This window comes from Rattus norvegicus, chromosome 6, assembly GCF_036323735.1.
Source record: "Rattus norvegicus strain BN/NHsdMcwi chromosome 6, GRCr8, whole genome shotgun sequence".
In the NCBI taxonomy this organism is placed as follows: Eukaryota; Metazoa; Chordata; class Mammalia; order Rodentia; family Muridae; genus Rattus; species Rattus norvegicus.
The window spans coordinates 83,859,852-83,886,658 of record NC_086024.1 but is presented as its reverse complement, the minus strand read 5'-3'; the positions used below and the strand labels follow the sequence as shown (position 1 = coordinate 83,886,658).

General features: G+C 37.6%; 1 long non-coding RNA gene across 3 annotated transcripts; it reads left to right on the top strand.

Moving 5' to 3' along the window:
* Positions 1–13,655: 13,655 nt before the first annotated feature.
* LOC108351364 (uncharacterized) lies at positions 13,656–26,204 on the top strand. 3 transcript variants are annotated; one of them, XR_010052693.1, is made up of 5 exons: positions 13,656–14,040; positions 15,639–17,595; positions 19,722–19,804; positions 23,658–23,850; positions 25,996–26,204. It is a non-coding gene; the product is annotated as an uncharacterized LOC108351364 (long non-coding RNA). The 3 variants fall into 3 exon arrangements; XR_001838635.3 differs by having other exon boundaries at positions 13,656–14,052; XR_010052694.1 differs by lacking the exon at positions 23,658–23,850 and having other exon boundaries at positions 13,657–14,052.
* The last annotated feature ends 603 nt before the right edge of the window (positions 26,205–26,807 follow it).

The following is a 26,807-nucleotide window of genomic DNA, read 5'->3' as shown; positions in this document are numbered from 1 at the left end:
ATATATATATATACATACATATACATATACATATACATATATATATATATTCTTATTGTATCCTGTTTCATTCCATATAATTTTTTGATAATTTCATACAATGAATTTTGATTGTATTGACATCCTCCTGTAATCCCTGCCCATATTTATACCTCCTTCCTTATCTGATGATTCATCCTCTGATTTTTAAAAACAAAACAATAACCACTAAGTCCAGTTGGTTCTGCCCCTGTGCTCTTGAGTATGAGGTCATCCAGTGGGACATGCTTGACCTACAAAAGGCCACACTCTTAAAGAGAATTGATTCTCCCACTCCAACAGTTAAGGATGGTACTTCAGCATCATAGCTCCTCTCCATGTTGGTTGAACATATATAGATCTTGTTTGTGCTGTCATAGCTACTATATTTGTATATACAGTATATGTGTATAACTTCCCTAATATGACAAGGAAACTATATCTCCTTGTAGTTATCTACAACTTCTGGGTTGAGAGATGTCAGAATCTATAGATATAATGATAGTTCATTTGTAATCTTTTCAGCAATATAGTGCTGTAAATTTCCCTCCTATGGCCTATAACTGGTGGATCTATAGACTCTTGGTCTAAATAACAGTATCAGTTATAAATTTTAAGTTGTTCTTAAGTCTATTCAGAAATCATGGTTACATCCAGGATATCTCTGCACTTCTCTCTCCAGGAGAGTTGTTACTGTGACTTGACCACACTTAGTGCTAGGTAAATTGTCAATTACTTTTATCCTCTGATAGCATACATAACCCCTGTTAGAACTATGAATTCTAGCCAATAAAGATGAAGCTTCCCTTTCTATATGAACTTTATTTCTCCATGTTCTATGACTCACATATATAGCACATTTACCCAATGGAATACTATTATCCTGTTTTTAGGGCAAAATAATTAAATTTTAGGTAAATAAATAAAACAAGAAATATTTATTCTTAATGAGATAACCCAGATCCTGAAGGAGAAATGTCACATTCTCTCTCTCTCTCTCTCTCTCTCTCTCTCTCTCTCTCTCTCTTTCTCTCTCTCTCTCCCCCTTCTCCCTCCCTTCCACTATGTCTCTTTTCCCCTCCCCACCCTCTTTGTGTGTGTGTTTGTTGGGGTTGTATTTCATTTGGAACACATAGAAGTCAGGAAATAAGCTAAAGGTAGGTACATAAAATTAAATTATATAGAAAAGAGGAGAATAATTGAACAATTATTCTCGCATCAGAAGAGCATTTTGTCAGTACAATTTATTGCTGTTGGTGTTGACCTTTGTCATCATCCTGAATAATGCCTCGCATGTATCCACACAATAAATTAATTTTCTCCAGGTTTAGCTTTTGGACTTGCATAGCCAAGGATATGGTGGGCAAAAAAGAAGAGGGAACATGATGGGAGGTATCTACCTGTGCTTCCTCCAGCTGCCAGGGACTCAGTTTGCTGAGGAGTCCCAAGTTAGACTGTTACAGAGCAGGGTCCATGGCCACAAGGCTATTGTAGATAAGTAGAAGAACTTCACCAACAGTATCAACTGTGTCATAGAGTCCTTATACAGTAGGAAAAAGAATTGACTAAAGACTGCAGGTGAATATTGTTAGAGCTTCAAAATCCAAATGGCAATAAATTTTGCAGAGAATAAACTGGATCTGTTTTGAAAAAGACTTTGGTACTGACTCAAAAAACTGGTGAAGCCTCTTCCACAATCATTTTGAATATAGTTTATCAACTCAGAGGTTAAAGGATGAAAAGGAAGGAAGAGATGTAGGTACTGTGGAGGCTCCTGTAGAAAAAGGAGCTGATTGGAAAGGAAGGGGATTTCACGTTGCATGTCAACGATATCTTGGAGATGGAGCAGTTTATCTGTGAAGTCTTCACAGATGCTCTGAAAATAAGCAACGTCTTCCATAGCCTCCTCAACCAGGGTCAATACTGGAAGGCAAATAGCATCAGGATGCATTTGTACTACCTGGCTAAGTACTTCAACCCACTAGCAACCCATACTACCTCCATTGCAGTTACGAATGGGATACCAGAAGTCTTGAGTGCTGAGAAGCAGAGGCAAACTGCCATTCAAATAAAGTCTGAAGCATTTGCTGATCCTGCAGAAGTCGCTGTATTCTTCTACATAGATACCTATTATTAGTGGTCTGATGCTTGTGGCCCTTATTTAGGGTCCTGTCCATCAATGTGCAAATGAAATGTGCCCCTTATTGTTAAACATAAAGTAGTATACATCCTGATGGCATGGTGTGTGTGTGTGTGTGTGTGTGTGTGTGTGTGTATGTGAGTGTGTGTTGGTGTGTGTGTTGTTATGTGTAGGTATCAAAATGAAATAAGTTTCCTCTGTCCTTTTAGACTGGACTGTGGACAGAAGTTATAATGTTCTTCATAAGTGGTGAGATTTTGTTATTTATTTCTTTGCAGATAAGAGTTTTAGACAAATTGATTGGAATTTAAATGAACACCAGTATAATCTCTTATAGCAAACGTATAATTATTGATGTATTTATATACCTTACCATAACCTCCCAAACATTAAGTTGATATTTTGGATTATAAACTAAAGCAACTTAGTTTTTTGCCACTGCTAAACACTATTGTATATCAAGCTTTAAAGAACTTTTTAAATTACTCAATATTCATTTCTTTTGTTGATATTTCATTGCTTTCAGGTAAAATTACACATCCCTAAATAATTTGTATACTTCTAGCTTTAGTCTAAAATTAATCTTTTTTACAACCAGCTATAGCTTCCTATTGTTAAAGAATGCAATGAAAATAATGATCTGGAGTTATGAATTATTAGAGTTTACCTATATTTGGTATCATCGTTTCTAGGATGTCTTTATTGACAGAGATATTAAGCTATCATTATTTTGATATCTTCAGAATTTATTGAGGAAATGTGTATGTGTAGTAGTGCATACATCTGCATGTTTATGAGTATGTATGTGACAGAAACAGAGGTCATACACATATATTTCAAATGTTTATATATGTGTCCATCTATATCTAAAAGTGAGCCCAAATTCACATTAATGTTTACAGTGGTATCACCATGTGGGCTGTTTTAGCCTTCTCCCCTGACTTCTTTTTAACTTGCTGCTCCAGTGTTAACTCCCATCTGCACTGTATGTCATGGTTAAATTCCAGTGTACATCGTAAGCATTGTTCCTCTGCACTTCAATGGAATGAGACATCATGAGCTAAAATGTAGTGATTGTGAATAACTCTTTTGCCTTTAGTCTTCTGGTTCTATCACACTTTCATTTTGCTCGTTTCACTAAGAATATATCACTGCTACATGCTTAATATACTTGATGTTGTGGTTGTGGTCTGGTGGTGGTAGTGGTGGCAGTAGTGTGGTGATAGTGTATGTGTGTGTGTGTGTGTGTGTGTGTGTGTGTGTGTGTATGTGTGTGTGTGTGTAAGGGGGTTTGTGAATGTATTGCATATTCCTATGCACACACATTTACACCACAGCAGAACAATAGGAGTCTTCCTTTGTCATTCCCTGCCTTATTTGAGACAGATTCTATTACTAACCTGAAAGTTTGCCATTTCATCTAGATAGCTGGTTGGCTGACAATCTCTCAGAATCAGGCCCACATGTCTTTACCTGGGTTTTTGGGTAGGGGCCTTGAATCCAAAATCATCTCTTCATGCCTGCATAGTGCTGGGGACAACATACGATGACAGAGACTGCCAGCATTAGGCTAGGATGAAGACATCTCAGAAGCCCACGGCAGCTCCTTGTAAAGTAGGGTGGCATCTGGGACCCTAAGAAGCAAGAGACTCATCCCTCCAGAGGACTGGCCATCTGAAATAAGTGGCTGCCTGTAGTAGGCTGGGATGGAGACATCTCAGTAGCCCACAGCAGCTCTTTGTAAAAACTGGTTGTTCCCATTTCTCCTAACCTTAGACCTGGACAACGGCTGTATAGATTTCATTTGTGCATGACTGCCTTTCAGTTGGCCTTGGTGTGCATAATTATTCTATTATATCTGACTTTCCTACTTCTTTCTCCTTCTGCACTGGTGAATTCTGTAAAACTAGATGTTCCTTGATGTTATGATTCTTTTTTTCCCCCATCTTTATTAAATGAGTATTTCTTATTTACATTTCAAATGTTATTCCCTTTCCTGGTTTCCATGCCAACATCCCCCTAATCCCTCCCCCTCCCATTCTATATGGGTGTTCCCCTCCCCATCCTCCCCCCATTACTGCCCTCCCCACAAGAATCCTCTTCACTGGGTGTCCAGCCTTGGCAGGACTTCCCCTTCCACTGGTGTCCTTACTAGGCTATTTATTGCTACCTATGCAGTTGGAGCCCAATTGGAAATTGAGGCATAGGGGCATAGCACAGCCAAGCCCTAATGGCCCAGGTGCATGCTGTGTGTTCTTATCTTGGAAACAATGTAATAACTTCCCAATAGTAGTTCAAGATTAATGCTTGACTTGCAAAGAAACTTTAAAGAAATTATTAGAAAATGAATTAGAGCCAACATTGGGACCCTAAGAAAAGAAAAAGTTATTGAAGTTAGGAATTAAGTTTTACATAATATTTGAGAGTGGGGGGTTGGGGATTTAGCTCAGTGGTAGAGTGCTTGCCTAGGAAGCGCAAGGCCCTGGGTTCGGTCCCCAGCTCCAAAAAAAAAAAAAAAAAAAAAAAAAAAAAAAAAAGAAGCAAATATTTGAGAGTGGTCCCTGGATAAGGAAGTATAGAATATATAAAATTATATACTAGTACATTAAGTCAAATACTTGGATTCTTTTTTTTTTTTTTTTTGGTTCTTTTTTTCAGAGCTGGGGACCAAACCCAGGGCCTTGCGCTTCCTAGGCAAGCGCTCTACCACTGAGCTAAATCCCCAACCCCAATACTTGGACTCTTATGAGAGTGTGCAAGGAACAGAAAGCTAGCAGAACCACTGAGTTAAGGGTTAACTTGATTCTTTCTGGCCACTGCCTGGCAGCTTTACCTATGTCCTTTATCATTAGAACTTCACAGGAAAATGCAAATAGCTGACCTTGGAGCTTTGAGCTCTGAAGTATAATAAGTTAATAGGTAAAGTTTAAATAATGATAAGTTTACAATTATTATTATTTTGGCCACAGGCCTGGGAATAGGGGAAGCTTGAAACTTTGGGGGACAATTGTAATTCTTAGTTCTTTGTGGGATGGGGTTATTCTATTGAATTTGATTTGGCAATGATTATACAATATCTTTTTTCTACCTACTTTTAGATTATCAATAAAATACTGGGGCAAGAGAAAGGCTAGAGACCATGAGAAGAGAATGTAAAGAGTGAGCGAAGAGAGAATGTGAGGTGTGTGTGAAGATTGTGTGTGTGAGTGAAAGGAGAGTACATGTGGTGTGTGTGAGATATATGTGTGAGGTATGTATGAAGAATATGTGTGAGAATGAAAGGGTAATGAACGAGGTGTGCATGAGTGTGGGAGTTTGAGAAAAGAAAACTGCAATAAAAAAGCAAAGTGCACAAGAGAATGCAGAGTATGTGCAGCCTCGAGCTGAGAGAGAGAGAGAGAGAGAGAGAGAGAGAGAGAAATGTTAAGCCTTGAAATTGCCTGTCAGTTTGTACCCAAAGAGTAGTCTGTGTACATTTATTATGCGCCTTCCAAATATCCCTGTTTGCAGTTGAGAACTCCAATCCTGTGTCAAGGCTGGATGCTGGCAGCATAGCAAAAATTTTTACGTACTGAGCCATCTCTCTAGATCCAAGACACCCTTCTCATAATATAAATTCTAGCTTTATAAACTTGAAAATTCCACTATATGAAGTTTTATCCATTATAATATGATGTTTTCAGGTTCATTCAGTTTATTGGTAAGCAACATTCTATTAGTGAATCACCACCTTATTTTTCCCTTTACCAATTTTTCTATTTAAGCTTTAATTTGCTTCTAATGCTTAGTAATATTGTATAAAATATCATTAAATCTTTTTGTAGAATTTTTAAAATATGTTTTCTAATAAGCTGAGTAAGTAGGTATTCTACTGTTTACTGTATGAGTTATTTTATGTTGTACACCATTGCTAAACTGTGTGTACCAGATAACTGTGCCTGTCCACAGGCAGTCCAACAGGATTGAGTATAACCTCACTGCTATTTTAATTTGCAATTCTCTAAAAACAAAATATTTTGGACAACTCTTCATATGCTTAAATGATACTGGTACATCTTTGTTGAGACAACTATTCAGATCTTTACCTCAATTCTGCTCTTGTTTTGAATTTGTTTTCTACATATTTCCTCAGAAATAGACAGTTCTTATTTTCATCTTAACAATATATCCTGATTAAAATATACAGTTGTAATAAAGCTTATTTCTTCATCAACCTTCCAGGTTATATCAAAAACCTTATCTCTAAGCACAATAACACATACAATGTGGAAAAACCCTACTTGTAAAGGTGGAAATCTACTATGACCAGATAGCTCCTCTCAGCTTGGTGCAAAATGGAGGATTCCCTTTTCCAGCAGTGCTTCTCCTTCTCTGACCTTATCTGGGTAGCCCAACCTCCCACACCCTCTTCTTGTGGAAGGTCGAGTAGTCTTTGGCAGTCCTACAAGCTCAACTTCCTCTTTTCCTGATAAGAACCTGCCCAAACAATACCTGGGATTACTCGAATGTCTCTCCATACAAATGAGACATTCACATACTTTAAACTCTAACCAATGATTTTCATTTATCCTGAAAACTCCTTCCCACTCTTCAAGGTCCATACACAGCCCTAGTTCACCCTGAATAAAGTGTATATGTAGGAGCCCATCCTAAATAAAGATATGCACACAAGCTAAGATCAGCTGAGAGAGTTGTTTCATTGAAGATTGTATGAGAGGGCCTGCTTCTAAAAGAGCTGTGCCACAAAGATTCCAGACTCAGCTTCACCCTTCCAGCCTGGTGTGCAATGCTTTCTGAGAGGAAGGAGAGAGAGGCTGCAGGACCATAGCTAGACCGTGACATGCATACCACATTACAATTTCTCTTGTATATCTCCCATTAATTTTATATTTTTCCTTTCGGATTCAATGCTATTAAGGTTTATTAGTTAATTTTATGACTGGTATAAATTATCTTTTCAAATTTTTACAGGGAATTCTTTTTTACGTGCCTAGTATGGAATTCTTTTAACATTATTTAAAAACCCAACATAATATTTGTGTTCTAGAAAACATATATTAAATAGGAAGATTGGGATAGAAAATCATTTTCTTCTCATTTTAAAAACAAACTACTCTACTGTCTCTCATATGAAGTATGCTGTGTGATATATACTCATGCATATAAATTCAGACCATTATTTTGTCTACTGAGTTTCATTTTTCCTACATTTAAAAAATTTTACTATTAATGGAAGCTGAATTTTGTAATTATAACTAATGATGAGGGGTTTTTTTTTTGATTATTTATAAGACAGAGCCAATTTTGTAAAACATCTTTGTAAAATCATTTGTGAACAGAGCCATTGTTATAAAATGATCCCAACCTCTTTGAAGCCTCCTTTTGGCTCACTAAAATGGTATTGAATGCTTTAAGAATTACAATTCTTTCTCTTTAATCCTAAGGGTTCCCTCTGTTGTCTGTGATTGATTTGATGTCAGAAGAAATGCTTTGCAGAAGCACAGATTTAGGGTTCCCTTCAGACACACATCGAAAATCTCAGCACCTCATTGGATAGCTCCCATGTGTAGTCTGAGGAAAAGGCCTGATTTAGCAAGAAGTGATAACAGAGACCAAGTTCTACTGTTTTGAGTGTGAGCCTAGCCTTGCAGCTGACCTTCACTGGTAAGAGTAGGAAGTAATAGTGTCCCAGGCTCATTGATAAGTTTACAGTGATGTCCTGTGATCCTACTTGCTTTCTTGAACTTTTGTTATTTAATGAAAACATACTTCCAGGACAATTTGCTGTTGTAACAAAGATAAGAGACATAAAAATCATAGATGGTCCTTCTGACCAACAGATGTTCATTGAAAAACACAGCTGCCTTAGTCCCTGCAGCCTTCCTTAACTTTGCTCAGATAAGCTTAGCTTAGATCAGATGAACTCAGTGAATTTTTGAAAATGAAGTTTGTTACATTATGCTACTGAGATATCGTGGCTATGAATATGCAGCATTATGGTGGGACAGCTGACCTATCCAGAGAGATTTGTATTTGTATATGTATGAAATAAGTATATGACTTAAGTAGTAAAGACATAATTTTTATGATATATTATTTTTATGATATAATTTAATTAGCTTACATGTTTAAAGTAACTTTGAGCCCATGATCATAGAAGAAAATGGTCTCACTTACTTGTTGATCCTCCTGCTCCTAAAACTCACCCAAGAAGACATAATATGGCTACAAAAAAAGCATAGATAATTGAGTAGTATTTGTCTTCCCATTGCCCAAAATGCAGATAAGTCTATTTGCCTTTAGAAATTTGTTTCATAGTTTAAGTAGTGGCAGTTTATGAAGCCAAATGTCCCCATAACAACTGAATATAACAGTGAAGAGAAAAGAATGTGCAAAGTGAATGTAATTTGATTATAAACAGAATAGTCCTGTAGAGTTGAGCAATAGCACTCGTACAAGATTTAGTATCATGATACAGACAAGGTGACCATAAATTCTTCGAGAGAATTCTAAATTCTTCTATAAATAGTTCCTGGGCATCTATTTTAGTAAATCCTTAATTGTCTCTTTCAATTACGCTGTAGCCCAATGTTTAAGTCCCTTAAGTATCTCTGTACTGACTTTCAGGTAGAGAGTCTTAGAGGAAACTGGCATTTGGGGATTTTGGAAGACATGTTTGAAAAGGTTTCTTCAACCTTGAGACAGGAAGTTGGGGAAGCACTTTTCAAACAAGATGGAAACAAACACAGAAGCCAAACATGGAACACAGGAGCACAGGAAAGGCCCCACTAGGGTAACTCCCTGTGTTCTTTACATTACATTCAATTGCTTACTGGTTTTGCCCAAAGAATATTTTAGAAAAGAAAAAAAGTTTAATAATAATTTTGTTTAAAGGGCTCTGCATGCAAATACATAATGTCGCCCATGATAGCATGATAAATTTTAGTCTTATACTTTCAGAAAAATTCATTCAATAAACAATTTTTTCAAATGAAATTGTCCTTCAAATGATGATTAAAAGCCCAAATTATTCTTGTTGAAATAATGTCACTGAAGAAGATATAAACAAAAATAAGAATTATTACGGCACAACATTCAGAAAAAAGAAACTTGTTTTCTTCGAGGCTTGACAGGATTTAGTTTTCCACTTTCCTATGAGAGTTAACAATGCTGTACAGTTTTGGATCCTCAATCTAATTACTAAATTCAAACACAAGTGTCTTAGCCTCAAATAAGACTGATAAAAAACTAGACAGAACGTTTTCTCTGGATCTTAGCCATGTTTGCAGTGTAAAACTTTAAGGGAAAGGAGAAACACATCCAGTTTTATTGATAACATATTGCAAACTTTATTCAAGATCTTACCAACTGGGCAAGAACCACAACCCCTGCCACCTCCCAAAACAAGATTTTCTTCTGGGTGTGGTTGTATATTGCAATTTTCTTTCTGAAGTCAAACTTCTCCCTGAAATCCTAACAGCAGCAACCACAACAACAACAACAACAAAAAAAAAAAACAAAACAAAACAAAACAAAACAAAAAAACATGGAGCACATAAACTGAGGACAAAGATTTACATAATCTTATTAGTGACTCAAAACAAAACAAAACAAAACAAAACAAAAAAACATGGAGCACATAAACTGAGGACAAAGATTTACATAATCTTATTAGTAACTCAAAATAAGTCAGAACCAATAACAAACCTGGGCATAAGAGTGCAATTAAAGCTGAGGGTAAACAGCTCCCACATGGTGCTGCATCAGCACATTTGCAGAGAGCATATTGAGCAGAAGCAGCCTCAATAGTATCACACATAGCTCAAATCAGAGTCCAAGACAAGCAAATATGTAAATAAGCAAAGATATCTATTCTGCATGACAGTGGCTTAGAACTACCCAAGGGTGAGGACCTCAGGCTTTAGGGAGAATTTATTATCCCTAAATGAAATGTTTTTCTGTGGAACCTCCAGACTGATTTCCAGAGTGGTAGTGCCAGTTTGCAATTCCATGAACAGTGGAGGAGTGTTCCTCTTTCTCCACATCCTTGCCAGCATCTTCTGTCACCTGAGTTTTTTATCTTAGTCTTTCTGACTGGTGTGAGGTGGAATCTCAGGGTTGTTGTGATTTGCATTTCCCTGATGACTAAGGATGCTGAACATTTCTTTAGGTGCTTTTTGGCCATTAGATAGTCCTCAGCTGAGAATGTTTTGTTTAGCTCTGTACCCCATTTTTAATAGGGCTATTTGGCTCTCTGGAGTATAACTTCTAGAGTTCTTTGTATATTTTGGATATTACCTTCTATCAGATGTAGGATTGATAAAAGATTCTTTCCTAATATGTTGGTTGCCATTTTGTCTTAATGACAGTGTCTTTTGCCTTACAGAAGCTTTGCAGTTTTATGAGGTCTCATTTGTCCATTCTTGATCTTAAGAGCATGAGCCATTGGTGTTTTGTTCAGGAAATTTTCCCTAATGCTCATGTGTTCGAGACTCTTTCCCACTTTTTCTTCTATTAGTTTGAGTGTATCTGGTTTGATGTGGAGGTCCTTGATCCACTTGGACTTAAGCTTTGTACATGGTGATAAGAATGGATCAATTTGCATTCTTCCATATGCTGACCTCCTGTTGAACCAGCACCATTTGTTGAAAATGCTATCTTTCTTCCATTGGATGGTTTTAGTTCCTTTGTCAAAGGTCAAGTAACCACACGTGTGTGGGCTCATTTCTGGGTCTTCAATTCTGTTCCACTGATCTATCTGTCTGTCTCTGTACCAATACCATACAGTTTTTATCACCATTGCTCTGTAATACTGCTTGAAGTCAGTGACATTCCACGACCTGAGGACCCAGCTATACCTTTCTTGGGCATATACCCAAAAGATGCCCCAACATATAACAAAGACATATGCTCCACTATATCATAGCAGTCTTATTTATAATAGCCAGAAGCTGGAAAGAACATAGATGCCCTTCAACAGAGGAATGGATTTAAAAAATGTAGTATATCTACACAATGGAGTACTACTCAGCTATCAAAAACAATGACTTCATGAAATTCATAGGCAAATGGAATGAACTAGAAAATATCATCTGGAGTGAGATAACTCAAATCACAGAAAAACACTCTTGGTATGCACTCTTTGATAAGTGGATATTAGCCAAAAATCTCAAATTACCCAAGATGCAATCCACAGACCACAGGAAGCTCAAGAAGAAGGATGACCAAAATGCAGATGCCCCCACTCCTTCTTAAAAGGGGAAAACAATATCCATAAGAGGGGATATGGAAACAAAGTTTAGAGCGGAGACTCAAGGAATGGCCATTCAGAGCCTGCCCCCCCCCACCATGTGGCATATATATATATATATATATATATATATATATATATATAGCCACCAAACTAGATAAGATTGGTGAAGCTAAAAAATGCAAGCTGAAAGGCACTGGATATAGATCTCTCCTGAGAGACACATCCAGAGCTTGTCCAATACAGAGGTCAGTGCTAGCAGCAAACCACCGAACTGAGAATAGGACTCCCTTAGGGGGAATTAGAGGAAGGACTGAAAGAGCTGAAGGGGCTTGCAAACTCAGAAAAACAACAATGCTGACCAACCAGACCTTCTAGGGACTAAACCACTACTGAAAGACTATACATGGACTGACCCAGGGCTCCAACTGCATATGTAGCAGAGTATAACCTTGTTGGGACACCAGTGGAAGGGGAAGACCTTGGTCCTACCAAGGTTGGACCCCCAGTCAGGGGAATATGGGGGGCAGTAACTGGGATGTATAGGGGTAATACCCATATGGGGGAGGGTGAGGGGAGGGAATGGGGATTTATGGACAAGAAACTGGGAAGGGGAATAACATTTGAAACTTAAGTAAAGAAATATATCTAATAAAAAATTAAAAAAAAACCCTAACCATCTAATTTTGATTATGTATTTTATCTGTTTGATAGTATCAATATATATTATATAATATCTATTACAGATTATAAGTATGTATACTTATAATATGTACATACAATATAGTATATCTCAGTAAACAATATATAATATATAGTATACTTCTATTACATGTAAGTACATAATAAATATTATATATGATAAAAAAGAAATGTTTTACTCTGAATATTTTTTCAATTAATTTGGGTAAGACCCTCCTATACTACCAAGAACAGTCCCTAAATTTAAACTGCATCTACAAATGCTTTCACGGGAATACCTATACTAGACTTTGATATAATTGCATACAATAGCTTATCTAAGAAGGCACAGAAAACTAACAATTACAATCCTCAATCAGGATATTCTTTCCATTTATTTAACCTTCACCTAAATTGAAATTTATATTTCACATGAAGTTTGAGTTGACTTTTGAAATAGTTTTCTTATTTTCTATACAATTCATTTTACAGGTCTGATAAGAAGGTTTTTTTTTTTTTTATAAATTGTATATTATGACTGTTATTAGCACTACATAGAAAAGCAATTTTAATATAATTATATTGAACCAGCCACCTTTTGGAAAAATACATTTTCATAAAAATATTTTTCTGAAGGAGGGAAGCAGGTGCGTCATCTATTTTTGCATTCTAACATCTTTCTTCTTATATAAAGGCACATTAAGTGTTTAAATGTGACAGGTGCATTTAAAGGCCATTAGAATTATCCTAAACAGAGACAAAACTACACAAAAGAAATTTGTTGAAACTCCAGCTCTTTGTATGATTGCTTTCCATTGAATTTTTGCATGTGTAACAAGATGTAAATAATAAAACTAATGACGTTCTAGAAAGGTGTCAAAATTTAGATTGCTACAAACACTTTTTTTTATAAAGGTAAATGGCACAGAAGGCTGGTGATGAGACTAAAGATGGAGAGACAATGCCATCTGTGAATGTCAGCCAAGAATGAAAAGAAAAGAACAAAACCCAGGTACCCACAGAGAACTAGACTTTTACATTTTCCAATAAGGCTCAGTTGTTGTCCACATGGATATTTCTACTCATTATATTTTATTAATCCCTGATAATTAATCTCTTTCTTCTTTACTGATTTCCTATGATGTCTCTCTTATGTTAGGAGAATGTAATGAAAAAAGAAAAGTTTGAAAGTATCTCCATACAATTCTAAACATTAGATTTTAATTTTAAAAAAGAGACATGGCAAACACTATGGATTATATATTAAGACGTTATTTTGTTTCATTACAATTTTTCCAAGTTGTTGAGAGACTATTCATTTTTTTATTGTTTGTGCAACAGTGCATTTTCTAAAATACATATTCCCAGAGAGCTCTATTTAGGCACCTGGGAGAAAAAAAAAATGTCATCAGGCTTTTTATTCAGTTGTATGTAGAGAGCAGCGCGGCGAAACAAAGATGGCGCCGACATCCAGCCTTGTCTGGATATAAACGACTTACTGCGCATGTGCAGGCTTGTCCCCTTGCTAGGGCTCCCTCTAGTGGTGAACAGCGGTACTGCACATGTGCGGTTTGTGCACCAGGTGTCAGTTGACCGTTAATATGCTAATGAGGTGATTCATTCTCCGCCAATCCCTGGAGGACAAGTAGTGGGGTGATCCAAGCCCCACCAATCCCTGAGAGTTAATTAGCATACTGTTGTCTATATAAGCCGAGTGATTTTGCTGCTCGGAGTCCCTGTTCAAGAGAGCTGTAACACTCAGAAGAGCTGTAACACTAAGAAGAGCTGTAACACAGTAAAGGCTTGCTCGCAGAAGAATTCTGTTGCCGCGCGTCGTTCTTACTGGCGGGACATTGGGCGCGTGACAAGTGGTGCCGAAACCTGGAAAACAACATTGCCGGTACCCAGGGGACCCTTCAGTGTGCTGAAGAGGATTCAGAACTGCGAGAAGGTAAATTAAAAGGTAAGCTTCGAGAGGCATGCCCCTTTTTTTGGAAGAGAGCATGTCAGAAACGGAGCAGAGTGAGAAATTAGGAGCACGCAAAAAGAAAAAGGTTACTAAAACAAAAGTGAAAGAGATACAAAAGGCAGAAGAAACGCTGCCAGAGGAAAATATAGGTATGCCCTTAGGACGAAGTACAAGTCATCCAGAGAGGATACTTTGTATCCATTAAAAGAATTAGAAGCCTTAGAACTGGCTGGCAGTGACTCTGAGCAAGAGTTGTCAGAGTCGGAGGAGGAGGAATTAGAGGAAGAGGCAGCCAGATATGAGGAAGAAAGATATGGGCCTAGGTGGAGAGCCACTGTGAAGAAACCGAAAGTTATGGATCCTATGTGGGCAAGGCTGGTAATTTTGTTTCTTTTTTTCTTTGTGTGGGATAGAGAAGCCACTGACGGCAAGCTTAAGCCCGGACCAAAACCTCTTTGGCAAATGGTCCCTGCCTGCTTAGAGGATAAACGATGTGAGGAAGCCATTAGAGCCGTTAGGACAGGTCAGAGGGTCCTTACAGAGCAACAAGAAAGTGTGTCAGAGGGAGAATAGGTCTTGAAAGAAAAAAAGAAAAGAAAAGGGGATAAAAGGAACAGAGAGAAGGCAGAGATAAAAAATGGGGTCAGTGCAGCTTTTGTTGTGGCTCAAATTGAGGCTATTGCTAGGTATGTGATTAGGCTCTGGAAACCTCACAGAGTCATACTGATCAGATTTGATAGAGGTAGACCGCCTGAAAATTTATTCAGGAGAATCAAACAAAAAGATAAACTTGAGTGTGCCTACTTGGATTCCTGGTCTCAAGGAGATTTAGCAAGTGACAAGGTGCTTCTCTTAAAAAAGCAGTTTCAATCGGCCCTTGGAGCCTTGCACCTGTAGCTAAGATATGTGTAGCCACTTCAATTTTACTTTCTGATTGGTTTTAAATGTATAAATATTCTCTACATGCCTTGGTTATGGACTATTGGCTTTTAAGTTATTGGATATGGTTTTAAAAAATGTAACATTGATAACAGAAAGTTGACATAAAACTGGTAAAATTTAAAATATGCTCATGTTTCTGTTGATACCTGTTCCGGTATTATACACGCTACTCTGATGACTGGTGAAAAGGCTTGTAATGCCATTAGCCATTGCTTAGAGGCATGGGCAGCCTGGGGAAAGCCTGATAGTTTCAAGACAGACAACGGGCCTGCCTATACTGCAAAGTCCTTTCAGGCATTTTGCCAGACAATGCAGGTCAAACATACTACAGGCTTACCATACAATCCCCAGGGTCAAGGAACTGTGGAAAGAGTACATCGTACCTTAAAAGAGCTTATTAAAAAAAAAAGGAGGGAATTGCCAGCAGCCAAACACCAAAAGAACAACTTTCTTTAGCTCTTTTTACTCTAAATTTCTTAATTTTGGATGTGCATGGCCGCTCTGCTGCGGATCGCCATGCTACTACTACACCTATAACTAATGCAGAAGTAAAGTGGAAGGATGTCTTAACTGATGAATGGTGTGGCCCAGATCCCATGATTTCGAGATCTAGGGGAGCAATTTGTGTTTTTCTGCAGAATCAAGAAAATCCAATTTGGGTACCTGAGCGTTTGACTCGAAGATTGTCTTCTGCTCTTCCTGAAGATGAGACTATGAACCCTACTATTACTACTGGGAATGGTAATACAGGTTAATTCGCTCACCCTGTGGGCTATTGCCAGATCCTGGCCAGTACCCATGCCAGTTCATAGCAATTCTACTGTTTTGAGAATAAGACTGGCAAGCATAATCTCTGGCCTTGGTTTCAATGGGTGCTGTCCAATGAGCAAGGGGCATATACATCCCTGACCCCCTTTGCTAGGTTGATGGGAGAGAACTTCGTGCTGTATAATGTTTCAGCTACCAGAAAAAGGTGATACCAGGTTGATCAATATTCAATATAATAACCTCTTGGTAAATAATACTGCCACTAGTACTTCAGTATGTGCTAGATCACCTTTTTTCTGATAAGCACTAATGTAAGCAGTGGTGCTTTATATTGTAATAGCTCTGAGGTAGTCTGCTATTTAGCTGAATGCTGGGATGGCACCAATGACACCGCAGTGATGGTTAAGATTCCCTCCTTTGTGCCAATCCCAGTGGAGGCAAACCCAGATAGCTTTCCTATTCTTAATTTGCTGAGAGCCAAAAGAGATTTTGGAATTACGGCAGCCATAATTTCAGCCATTGTGCTGTCTGCTGCCGCAGCTACCACAGCTGAAATCGCTATGACCAATCAAATACAGATGGCTAAGACTGTCAATCAGATTGTATAAAGAACTGCAGTGGCGCTAGAGATACAAGAAGAATTTAATACCCATTTGGCATCTGGCCTTCTATTAGCCAATCAAAGGATAGATTTAGTTCAAGAACAAATTGAAGCACTGTATCATATGACACAGCTCTCTTGTGTTTCCTCCCTTAGAGGTTTATGCATTATTCCTTTGCGAGCTAACTTTTCTCAGAATTTTCAACAGAGCAAAGAAATCTCGAATTATCTGAAAGGAAACTGGTCCATGAAAGCAGAGCAACTATCAAGACAATTGCTGATGCAGATTGCTGTCCTCAACAGCACTAGGCTGGACCCCATCACAGTTGAAGACTTTACCTCATGGATTACCAATGCTTTCTCCCTTGTCAAGGAGTGGGCGGGCATGTTTGTCCCGGGGAGCTATTGTCCTCCTGGGATGCGGAGTAGGTCTCTGGCTAATTGGCTGTTTATAAAGAGAACATGCCAGACACAAAGTGGTTGTTTACCAGGCTATGACCACCATTAAAAAGGGTACTTCTCCCAACATATGGCTGGCCTCTTTGAAAGATCAAGAGATCGCCCTAGATCATTTTTGTCACAGTCATGTGGAGTCATTGTATCCAGGGACGGGCAACTTTCCTCGAACTCGGACCAACCTAAGACACGGGGCCCGGTGGCGATAGGGTAACTCTATGACGGGTAAGGCCGAGTTTGGATGAGAACGACCTAAGACAGGAGCAATGACAAGATTGACGTGACACCCAGATCTAGACCAGTCATTTTATTAAACAAAAAAGGGGGAGATGTAGAGAGCGGCGCGGCAAAACAAAGAAGGCGCCGACATCCAGCCTTGTCTGGATATAAACGACTTACTGCGCATGTGCAGGCTTGTCCCCTTGCTAGGGCTCCCTCTAGTGGTGAACAGCGGTACTGCACATGTGCGGTTTATGCACCAGGTGTCAGTTGACCGTTAATATGCTAATGAGGTGATTCATTCTCCGCCAATCCCTGGAGGACAAGTAGTGGGGTGATCCAAGCCCCACCAATCCCTGAGAGTTAATTAGCATACTGTTGTCTATATAAGCCGAGTGATTTTGCTGCTCGGAGTCCCTGTTCAAGAGAGCTGTAACACTCAGAAGAGCTGTAACACTAAGAAGAGCTGTAACACAGTAAAGGCTTGCTCGCAGAAGAATTCTGTTGCCGCGCGTCGTTCTTACTGGCGGGACATTGAGCACGCGACAGTTGTAAGCCTTGTGAACAGACCCATGTATCAGTTTTGTTTTTTGTTTGTCTTTTTATTTGTTTGTTTGGGTTTTTCTTTATTTTGTTTCCTCTTTTTTTTTAAAGCCCACTCTCATGCAATAGTAGCATTCCTAGTATTGTGGTAACCAAGCACACTTGATTGAATTTGAAGCTGCCTCCACAGTAGGGAGCTCATAACTGATACTGTAAAACTTGTCAAAAATCCATGGCATCGAAGGTCATAGGTTCTTAGAGACAACTAAATAACATTGCTTAGTTAAATCAAATGGTGTCAAACTGCCTTCTAAATGCTTAGATTTACACCTGTAGATAACTGCTACTCTTACTAAAAGAAGCCTCTCCTTCTGATGAATGCAGACACATAGTTGATCAAGGTACTGAAAATAAGTAATGAATGAATGTTGGTGTTTATGAAAGATATTCATACTATCTCCTCTAAGGCTCAGGAAACAGTTGGAAGATGGGACAGGAAGAACATAAGAGTAAGATGATAAGAGAAAGACTGAAAATACCATCAGCTGTGAGAGGTAGCCACTACGATCAACGACTCAAAGGAGCTACAGATGCTGTACTGGTTTGTCCAAAAGTATCCCAGTATACTGCCATGGATGGATGACTCAGAGGCCCTACTTCTTACTGTTGACTATTAGATAGAGTGATAGATTCATGGAGAGGTCAATCATTACCTCCAATTATATAACCACTGGAGACACCAGTGGGTTCTAATGAATAGTTCTAACACAGCGATGACACAAATGAACCTGTCTAAACTAAATGGGGTCATCAGACTTTAAATCATGAAGTTAGGGTTAATCTGGCTAGGATGGGGATGGGATGGGATCATTGATGAGGTAGAATAGAGCAGCCAAAAGTATCATAGGTATGTATAAGTTATCAAGGAACAAATAAAAAGGCAAACAATTGGTGAATATTTTTGTTTTGCTGGAGCCATTTGGAAATGAAATATAAATAGACTGCCCAAACTAACTCATTATTTAGTTGAAGGAAAATTCTTTGTACTTAATATATTCTTGAGGCCCTCAGGTAGAGTTTACAGTTTTAAGATTTGAATGCCTGACTCATAGCTATAGGTAAGCTTATGACCAAGAAAATAAGTCAGTCTGAGTACTGAAGCTACTAGGAATAGCAGGTGGGAGAAGTATAGGGAATCTTGTTGATCTTGGCTCAAGATGGGTATGTCTCTTGGGAATAAGGCTGAAGAGGCGTTTCCTAAGTAGTTTCTAAGTGATGATGGTACCTCAGATTGTCCCAACTACAGATATCTTGTCAATCATCCATTCCTCTTAACTTTTGCATTGAGTCCATCCTGTAACACCTTGCTAACCAAAAAGATACTATGAGTTCCCCAAATTACTTCAATTCAGATTTTAAAATAAAATTTCTTGGTAAATTATTTTGGACACCAATCATATAAAGCATAGGAAGATAGTAAAGTTTAGAAAGAAGCTATCTAAAGTATGACTAAGGTTAAGATGAGTAATAGTTTTCCACTCTAACTAATATGTCTTCATTTGTCACAAACAGATATCAACAGAAGCACACATAAAATTAGCTCATCTTAATAACCAAAAAATATAGATAAAAAGAAAAGCAAATGTGATAGAGAGCATCAAATTAGCATGTTAGTCTCTGAAATGATATCCTCCTTTCTCAAACTATTGCCTTTTTTCCCCTTCATATTTTTTTCTTTATCTCTATAAAATACCTTTTCTTATCCCTGTGTCTTATTTAATCTCCCTCAAATCCCAGCCTGTATTCCCACAGGTTTATAATGGTGTGTGACAAATCACCTATACCTTTGCTGATATAGGCTTGTGCATCTGTAGGGAGCCTCCCTCTAGCCAACTGAAAACAACAAAATCATTAGATTCTATTTTTCAAATTATGCCCCTCTGCCTCCTGCTGCTGTAATCTGATATGGAACATAGGAGAGCCCTGCTGCCCTGGCATAATGAAATGGCAGACTCTAGCAGCAGGCTCTCTGACAATATCAATTTTAAATGCTTTTAAACAAACACATCTCGCATGAAAGAAGTCTAGCACTTTTCATAAAAGAACCATCCAAATCTTTGTTGTGAATTTGCAGTACTTGCTCTGGCTCTTATGAAGAAAGAAGAAGAAAAATGGCAGCCACTCCAAGTGGCCTCTCTGACAAAGAGAATCACCTGGGTGAGTATGCTTTCTTGTTACAAAGAGTGGAGAACTGAGAAAACAAATCAGAAAGAAAAGCTTACATCAGGGTAAAACCTTATAGAGGAAAATATCTGCCGATAACATTCATGGGATTTTCAGGGGGCAAAACAGACATCTAGGAAATATTTGAGACAATGGGGAGGTACTGTTTTATGATGGTGGTTGTCAAGAAACATACATACATATGTATACATTAATATACATAAATTTGACTTCATGTATATTTTTTTAATTGCCAACATTAATAGTTCCTTTTTTAGCTGCACTTAGTCCACTTAATAGGAATAATTAGGTCTATAGAACCTAATGGATCCCTTGCTTATCACACATGTGGCCTAAATAATAAATATTCTGTGATAAAGGGTACATGTGGAATAAAATCCTAGAAACGGTTTCCCATTTTCAGGTTATGCATCAGCTCATCATATTAAATATTCTTTGTCATACATAAAAAAGTGTGATAAAAGTAGAAAAGGTAAATATGGTTGTATATTGACCATAGCACAGCCATACATCAGTGTACATGTTAAACACACACACATGGGGTTGGGGATTTAGCTCAGCGGTAGAGCGCTTGCCTAGGGAGCATAAGGCCCTGGGTTCGGTCCCCAGCTCTGAAACACACACACACACACACACACACACACACACACACACACACACACACCATGGGCTTTATATTAAAGTAGTTTGCTCTCTACTAAAGAAGCATGCATAAATAACTTAAGTCAAGACAATAATTAAGGAATTTCCTTCACTTCCTGTATTAGTTATTTTTCTTATTATTATAGCAAAACACCTGCCCAAAGCAACTTAGGAAGGAAGCAATTTATTTTAGCTTAATTTGAGGAACCATTGATCCTGTCAGGGAAGATTGCTGACAGAACTGTGAGGCAGCTCACTATATTGTACCCACATCTGTGAAGTGGAGAGAGTTGTACGTGGGGTCTCAGGTTACTTGCACATTTTATTCAGTCTATTGCCCCAGTCTAGAGGATGGCGTTATCCACATTTAGGGTGCATCTTCTTGTCTTGTTAAATAAATCTCTTCATCATCATATCTAAAGGATGGTTTATGCTGATTCTATATCCCTTCAAATTGGCAATGAAGATTAACATCACCTAAACTGCAACAAAAATAAAATGTATTTATTTGAGCTGGAATGTAGCTCAGTGGATAAAGAGCTTGCTGACATGCTTTATGGGTCCTCAGTACTTCATAGAATGGGTCAGGTGGTATAATCCTATAGTCCCAGTATTTTGTAGGTAAAGGCAAGAAAATAGGAAGTTCAAGCTTATCTTTGACTGCACTGTGGGGGTAAACTAAAAACAGACCAATTCATTTGGGCAAAAGCAGTAGAATTGGAAATTGCTGCTAGAAAGTCTCTGTTGAGATCAAAAGAAGGTTCGCACCCCTCTTTTGCTGTCAATACTGGCCTTCCTCTAGACTCCCCTAAAGACTGAACATAAAAGGAATCCAGAAGTCAAAGGAAAACTTTCAGAATAATGACAGCCTCATCATCACAAGGAAGATCATTGAAGGATGAGAAAGTGCCGATAATGATAAATTATAAAGCACACACATACATGCACTTGTACACATGCCTACCTACCAGATCCTTCCTGAGAAGTTCCTGTGCTTTCATATTTAGTGTCAATTTTACCTCAAAACATTCTAGTGTGGTTAACAAATTACAGCACATATTTAAAGGCAAAGCTGACTTTGTTGTTTGTTTGTTCGTTTGTTTCTCAGAGCTGAGTCAAATAAAGCTTCCGTTGGTAATCAGCTTAAGTGATAGCCATGTTCAATGTCTTTGCTTCAATTCCCACATACTACTCCTTACATTATCAGTTGGCATCTGATTCCCCACATATGTGATCTAGGCTAGTTTGATAGAAAGAGCAAAGGGGACATTTTGGGAATTCTGGTGCATATTATTGCAAGGCTTTTGTTATCTGCCTGAAGTCTGGGACAGGTTTGCTCACAGACAAATCTTTGTTACTGTGATCACTGCTGAGCTAAAAATATCTAAGAAAAATCCAAACAAGGAAGAACAGGTTTATTTTTCCTCACAGTTTGAGAGTACGGGTCTGTTTGAGTAGAAAGTCAGAGTAGCAGAAACATGAATGGCTGGTCACACTGAATCAGCAGTCGGAAAACAGAGAGTTGAATGTTGGTGTTCAGTTCACCTTACTCTTTTATATTTGGTCTATGATGCCAGCCCATTGAATAATGCCTGCACCATTATGCATGGGTATTCCCACTTCATTTAAATCTATCTGAAAGTACCCTAAAGATAGACCCAAGTATTTTTTGCCTAGGTAGTTCTAAATTCCAATCATTTTATAAACAAGATTTGTCATCATAAGACACTCCCTCTCAGAAGCCAGCCTATCATATTTTGAGAGGTTGTGTGGAAGTGCCATTAGTGTGAGACCTGAATCTATTTCACAGGCTTAATAGAGAACTCCAGAATGAAGCTATATTTTCTGTGACTGAGATAATTAAAGCTATCTGTCTTAGTTTGGGTTTTATTGCTGTGAAGAGACACCATGACCAAGGCAAGTATTATAAAGGGTTGGCTTACTGTTTCTGAGGTTCAGTCCATTATCATCACAGCAAGAAGCATGGCAGCATCCAAGCAGGCATGGTGCTTGAGAAGCTTGAGAGTTCTATATTGTTCTGGAAGTAAACAGAAGAAAACTGGCTTCTAGGCAGCTAGGAGGAGCCCAACCCCACAGTGATACACTTCCTCCAACAATGTGACATCTCATAATAGTGCCACTCCCTGTATCATACATATTCAAATCAGCATACTATCAGTATATATTAACTTCTCCTTAGTTATAAATAGTATAAAATAATATGCCTTTGAATATTAGAAAGTATCCAGAGAATAATTTTTATCCTAAAATTTTATTTTCAGGTACAATTACCTACTGTTGACTAAAAATTTCAATGGAAGCTTGTTGAGTACAGGGAATGTACCTCATAGAAAACATCTATTATAGAGAAGGTTTACTCTAGTGTCCATTATATTTTTTATATTTTCTAAAAGAAACTGCATTCTTAATTTAAATTTATAACTTTAATATACACCATTGAAGTGCACTGATTTTAAATATTCATGTTGGTTCCAGATGAATACTTAAAACAGACAGAATATCACCCACATCTGTAGTGAGATTATTAAACTGAATAAATCGTGAACACGAATCACTTTGTATTTCCTGCTATAAGTCACTGGTTAAAGTTAGAATGCACCACTTAATCCAAAGTGAATTGTGGATGTTTGTCTTAGACTTGCAAAATAATCAATAAAACAAGTCTAAATGTCAAGGTTGGGTTGTGCCCTAAATCATAAAAATAAAAAGACACAAAGAGATATTGACATAGTTTCTCTTCTGTTACATTTAAGCACTTAAATATTTATAGATTACAAGAAATGGAGAGTATATACATAAGAACCCTGTAAAACAGTCTGGCATGGTGCATGTGCTTGTAACCTCAGCATTGACAATGCAGAGGCAGGAGAATTCCTGGAACTTACTGGTTATGTGGGGAGGGAGACCAAGAACCAGTCTCAGAAAGCAATGTGGATATATTTTGAGGACTAAATTAGTCCCGTGGCTCCCACACATTCACATGTGCATTACCAACTGGGCATTCATGCAGGCAAATGTAATTTGAAAGATTTTAATTATATTTTTATCACAATAACACTGACTTTTCCCATCATCACATCTACAATTTTATGTTAGCATAACACCTACCATACAAAGTTTCCTGTTGTTCAAAATCAAATCTTGCATGTTTCCATTTACTCAGCTTGGAATATATCCATTCGGGAAACAAGGCAGCTCCAAGATTCAAGGAGACACAGTTTACCCAAGCGAGGAGAAATCTTGAACTTGAATCATTTTTGCCTTCACATCAGATTGCCCTGTGCAGTCTTAAAAGTCCCATTGTCCATCCAGAATCCCATGAAAGTCAAATCTGCATCTCTTGAACAGAGACCCAGGTATTAGTATTTTTCAAAAGGTTCAAGTAATTCCTGTGTGCTACTCTAGAGTTATATAACCAGAGGCCATAGATAATTTTACCAAGTTCAATTACTCAGTCATCACTATTTCCAGCCTTTCCTATGTCTTTCCCTAGTATGTAAAGCATAGCTGGTAAGGATATTAATTATGAAATATTCAGAATTAACAAGCAACATGTAAACATGATATGAGTGATCCAAGGAATAAATGTGTCTTATATTGTTCAGACATCTTACATTCTAAGTAATAAATATTTCACAGACAGGTGGTACAATGAACTTTAAATACAAGAAGAAATATGAAGGAAATTTCAAAACAAAGTGTATTTTGCTATTTTTATTTACTTATTTATGTTTTCCTAATGGAGAAAGAATTGTGCATGGGTGTAAAATGGACCCTGGGAAAAGAAAGGAAGGAAAAGAAAGTTAGAATTAACCCTTCAGGTGCAAAAGTAGTCAAGGTTTCCAGCATGAAGTCATTTTCAGCTTACAATATAGACAGACATATACAAGAGTAAATACAGATGTGATTTCCACATATATTATTAATATTATTATCCATATTCATAACCTTAATGAGAATGTAAAATGAAGAAAGAAAGATATTTGAGCAGAAAACACACCCAGGACCCAAATGTCAGGTTCTAAATGCCAATTTTTAGCCAATGGAAGTAGAGTTCAGTGATTCCTGTTCTGGGGCATGGGAAATATAAATGGAAGATGTGGAATACCAGGGAAGATAGACATTCTCCTAATATTGAGGGCTGGGGAAATGAGCAATGATAAAAGATACAACCATAAAGACTCTTTAATCACCAACACTCAAACAGAGCAACCGAAGAAATGGCAGAGCACTTAATCATGACCCAGACTATGATGTCAACGTCCAAATCCATTCCAATGTTACTAGATGACTGAATAGCTCACTGGGCACCTATGAATTTTTTCTCATATAATAATCTCCTTTAATATGTTTATTACCTCCTACAGGATGAGACTCTCATACCCAGATACACACACACACACACACACACAACACACACACACACACATACACACACACTCACAGACACATACATACATATACACATATATACACTCACTCACACACATATACTACATATACACATACACACATACACACTCACTTATACACACACACACATATATACATATACACATACACTCACACACATATACATGCATATACAGATACATACATACATACACATGTACACACACACAGACAGATACATATATGCAAATACATGTACACAGTTGAAGATAAGTCTGACCTACTAACTCACTTCCAATGACAGTACCAAGACATTCCTTCAACAAATGATGAAGCTTATTATATCAGTGTTGCCCTGGATATCAGTTGTCTTCTAGTACAGTGTAGAGAGCAGGGGTTGGTCCTTAGTTCTTTTCCTATGAGCCCATAAATTGAGGGTAACAGAAACACAGACATGCTATAGGTACTTATCAGTACTTATCAATAATTTAAGGGCATACATAAAAAGAAAAGACTGCCACTGACCAGATGGATACGATGACCAATGTCAATGTAACCCTTTGTATTGGCTTCTAGAATGGAAATGATGGTGGTTAAGATACCTGTGAAACTGAAAGTAAGTTAGCAGCTTAGATAAAAGTGAGGGGGGAAATTAGTTTCTTAGTTGGTCAAATGTATTTAGAAATGTGTGATATTAGCAATGGGGTGAAAAACATCTCTGCACTGTCTTTTAAAAAACGTCTTCCTAAGAGGAAAAAAATATTTCAAAGCTAGCTATAATGATTCCTGACTGTGACCATATTATTCAGGAAGCTAAGGCAGAAAGATAGTTCAAGACCACCCTAACTACACAGTGAGATGCTGCCTCTCATCACAACACCATCACCAAGTAACAGCTTTTAAAATCAAGGCTCATTGAAAATACATACTAACGGACAAAGTATTTCTCTAAATTAGTTGTTCTCAACCTTCCTAATACTGAGATACTTTTATACAGTTCCTCATACTTTTGTGATATCCAACCATAAAATAACCCTTCATCCTAATTAACTGTGATGTTGATGCTATTACAAATCATAGTAAATATCTGTGTTTTCCAATATTTTTAGGTGACTGCTGTGAAAGGATTGTTCAACCCCCAATGGATCAAAATCAATGATTGAGAACTTCTACTCAAAGTGCTAAAACATAGATAAAAGATTTTATTTTCATACGCATGGATCTCTTTCCTGTTACTAAAAACTTATTTTAAAACAAAGAAAATGTGACTAGAGCTGTTTATCCCATGAATAAATCAGAAAGGAAAAGTAAAACCTCATTTAAACCTGTTCTGTCGTATCCATCCTGTACTATTACATTAATCTGAGTCTAAGCACATCACTACAAAGGCAAAAATCGTATTGTGTGAATTATCTTTTCTTCACACACACTTATTAGATGGAACTATATTTTTCTCAATACCTTCTGAAACTTATTTTGTTCTGCCATGTTATTTCCTTGGACAAAAAAAGGAGTTTGGTTTAATATTGTCCCCCTTCTAGTAAACGTTTCTTCTATGAAATTTCATTTAGGTTTTAGAATCCAGCTGTGTTAGAAAATATTTGAAAAAATGCTATTTCAATTTTATTTTAGCTTTAATCCTAGTAAAGCACAATGGGCCTAAGGATTGAATGGCAGAAACTGCTACATCAAATGTAAGTCATTGGTTCCTCAGAAGCTGAGCAGGGAGCCAGAGAACTTGATGGACTCTTTGATAAGTTAGAGAGAGGATCCTGTAACCAAAGACTTTTTGAGATTCATCCAGTCATAGCAAATTCATGATGCAGTGTTAGGAAGGTCATTACTTTTCACAAATGGGATACAAAAAGACAGTCATAGGCCTTATTTTTGTTCTGTGTGTACATATATATAAGTTCTCTAA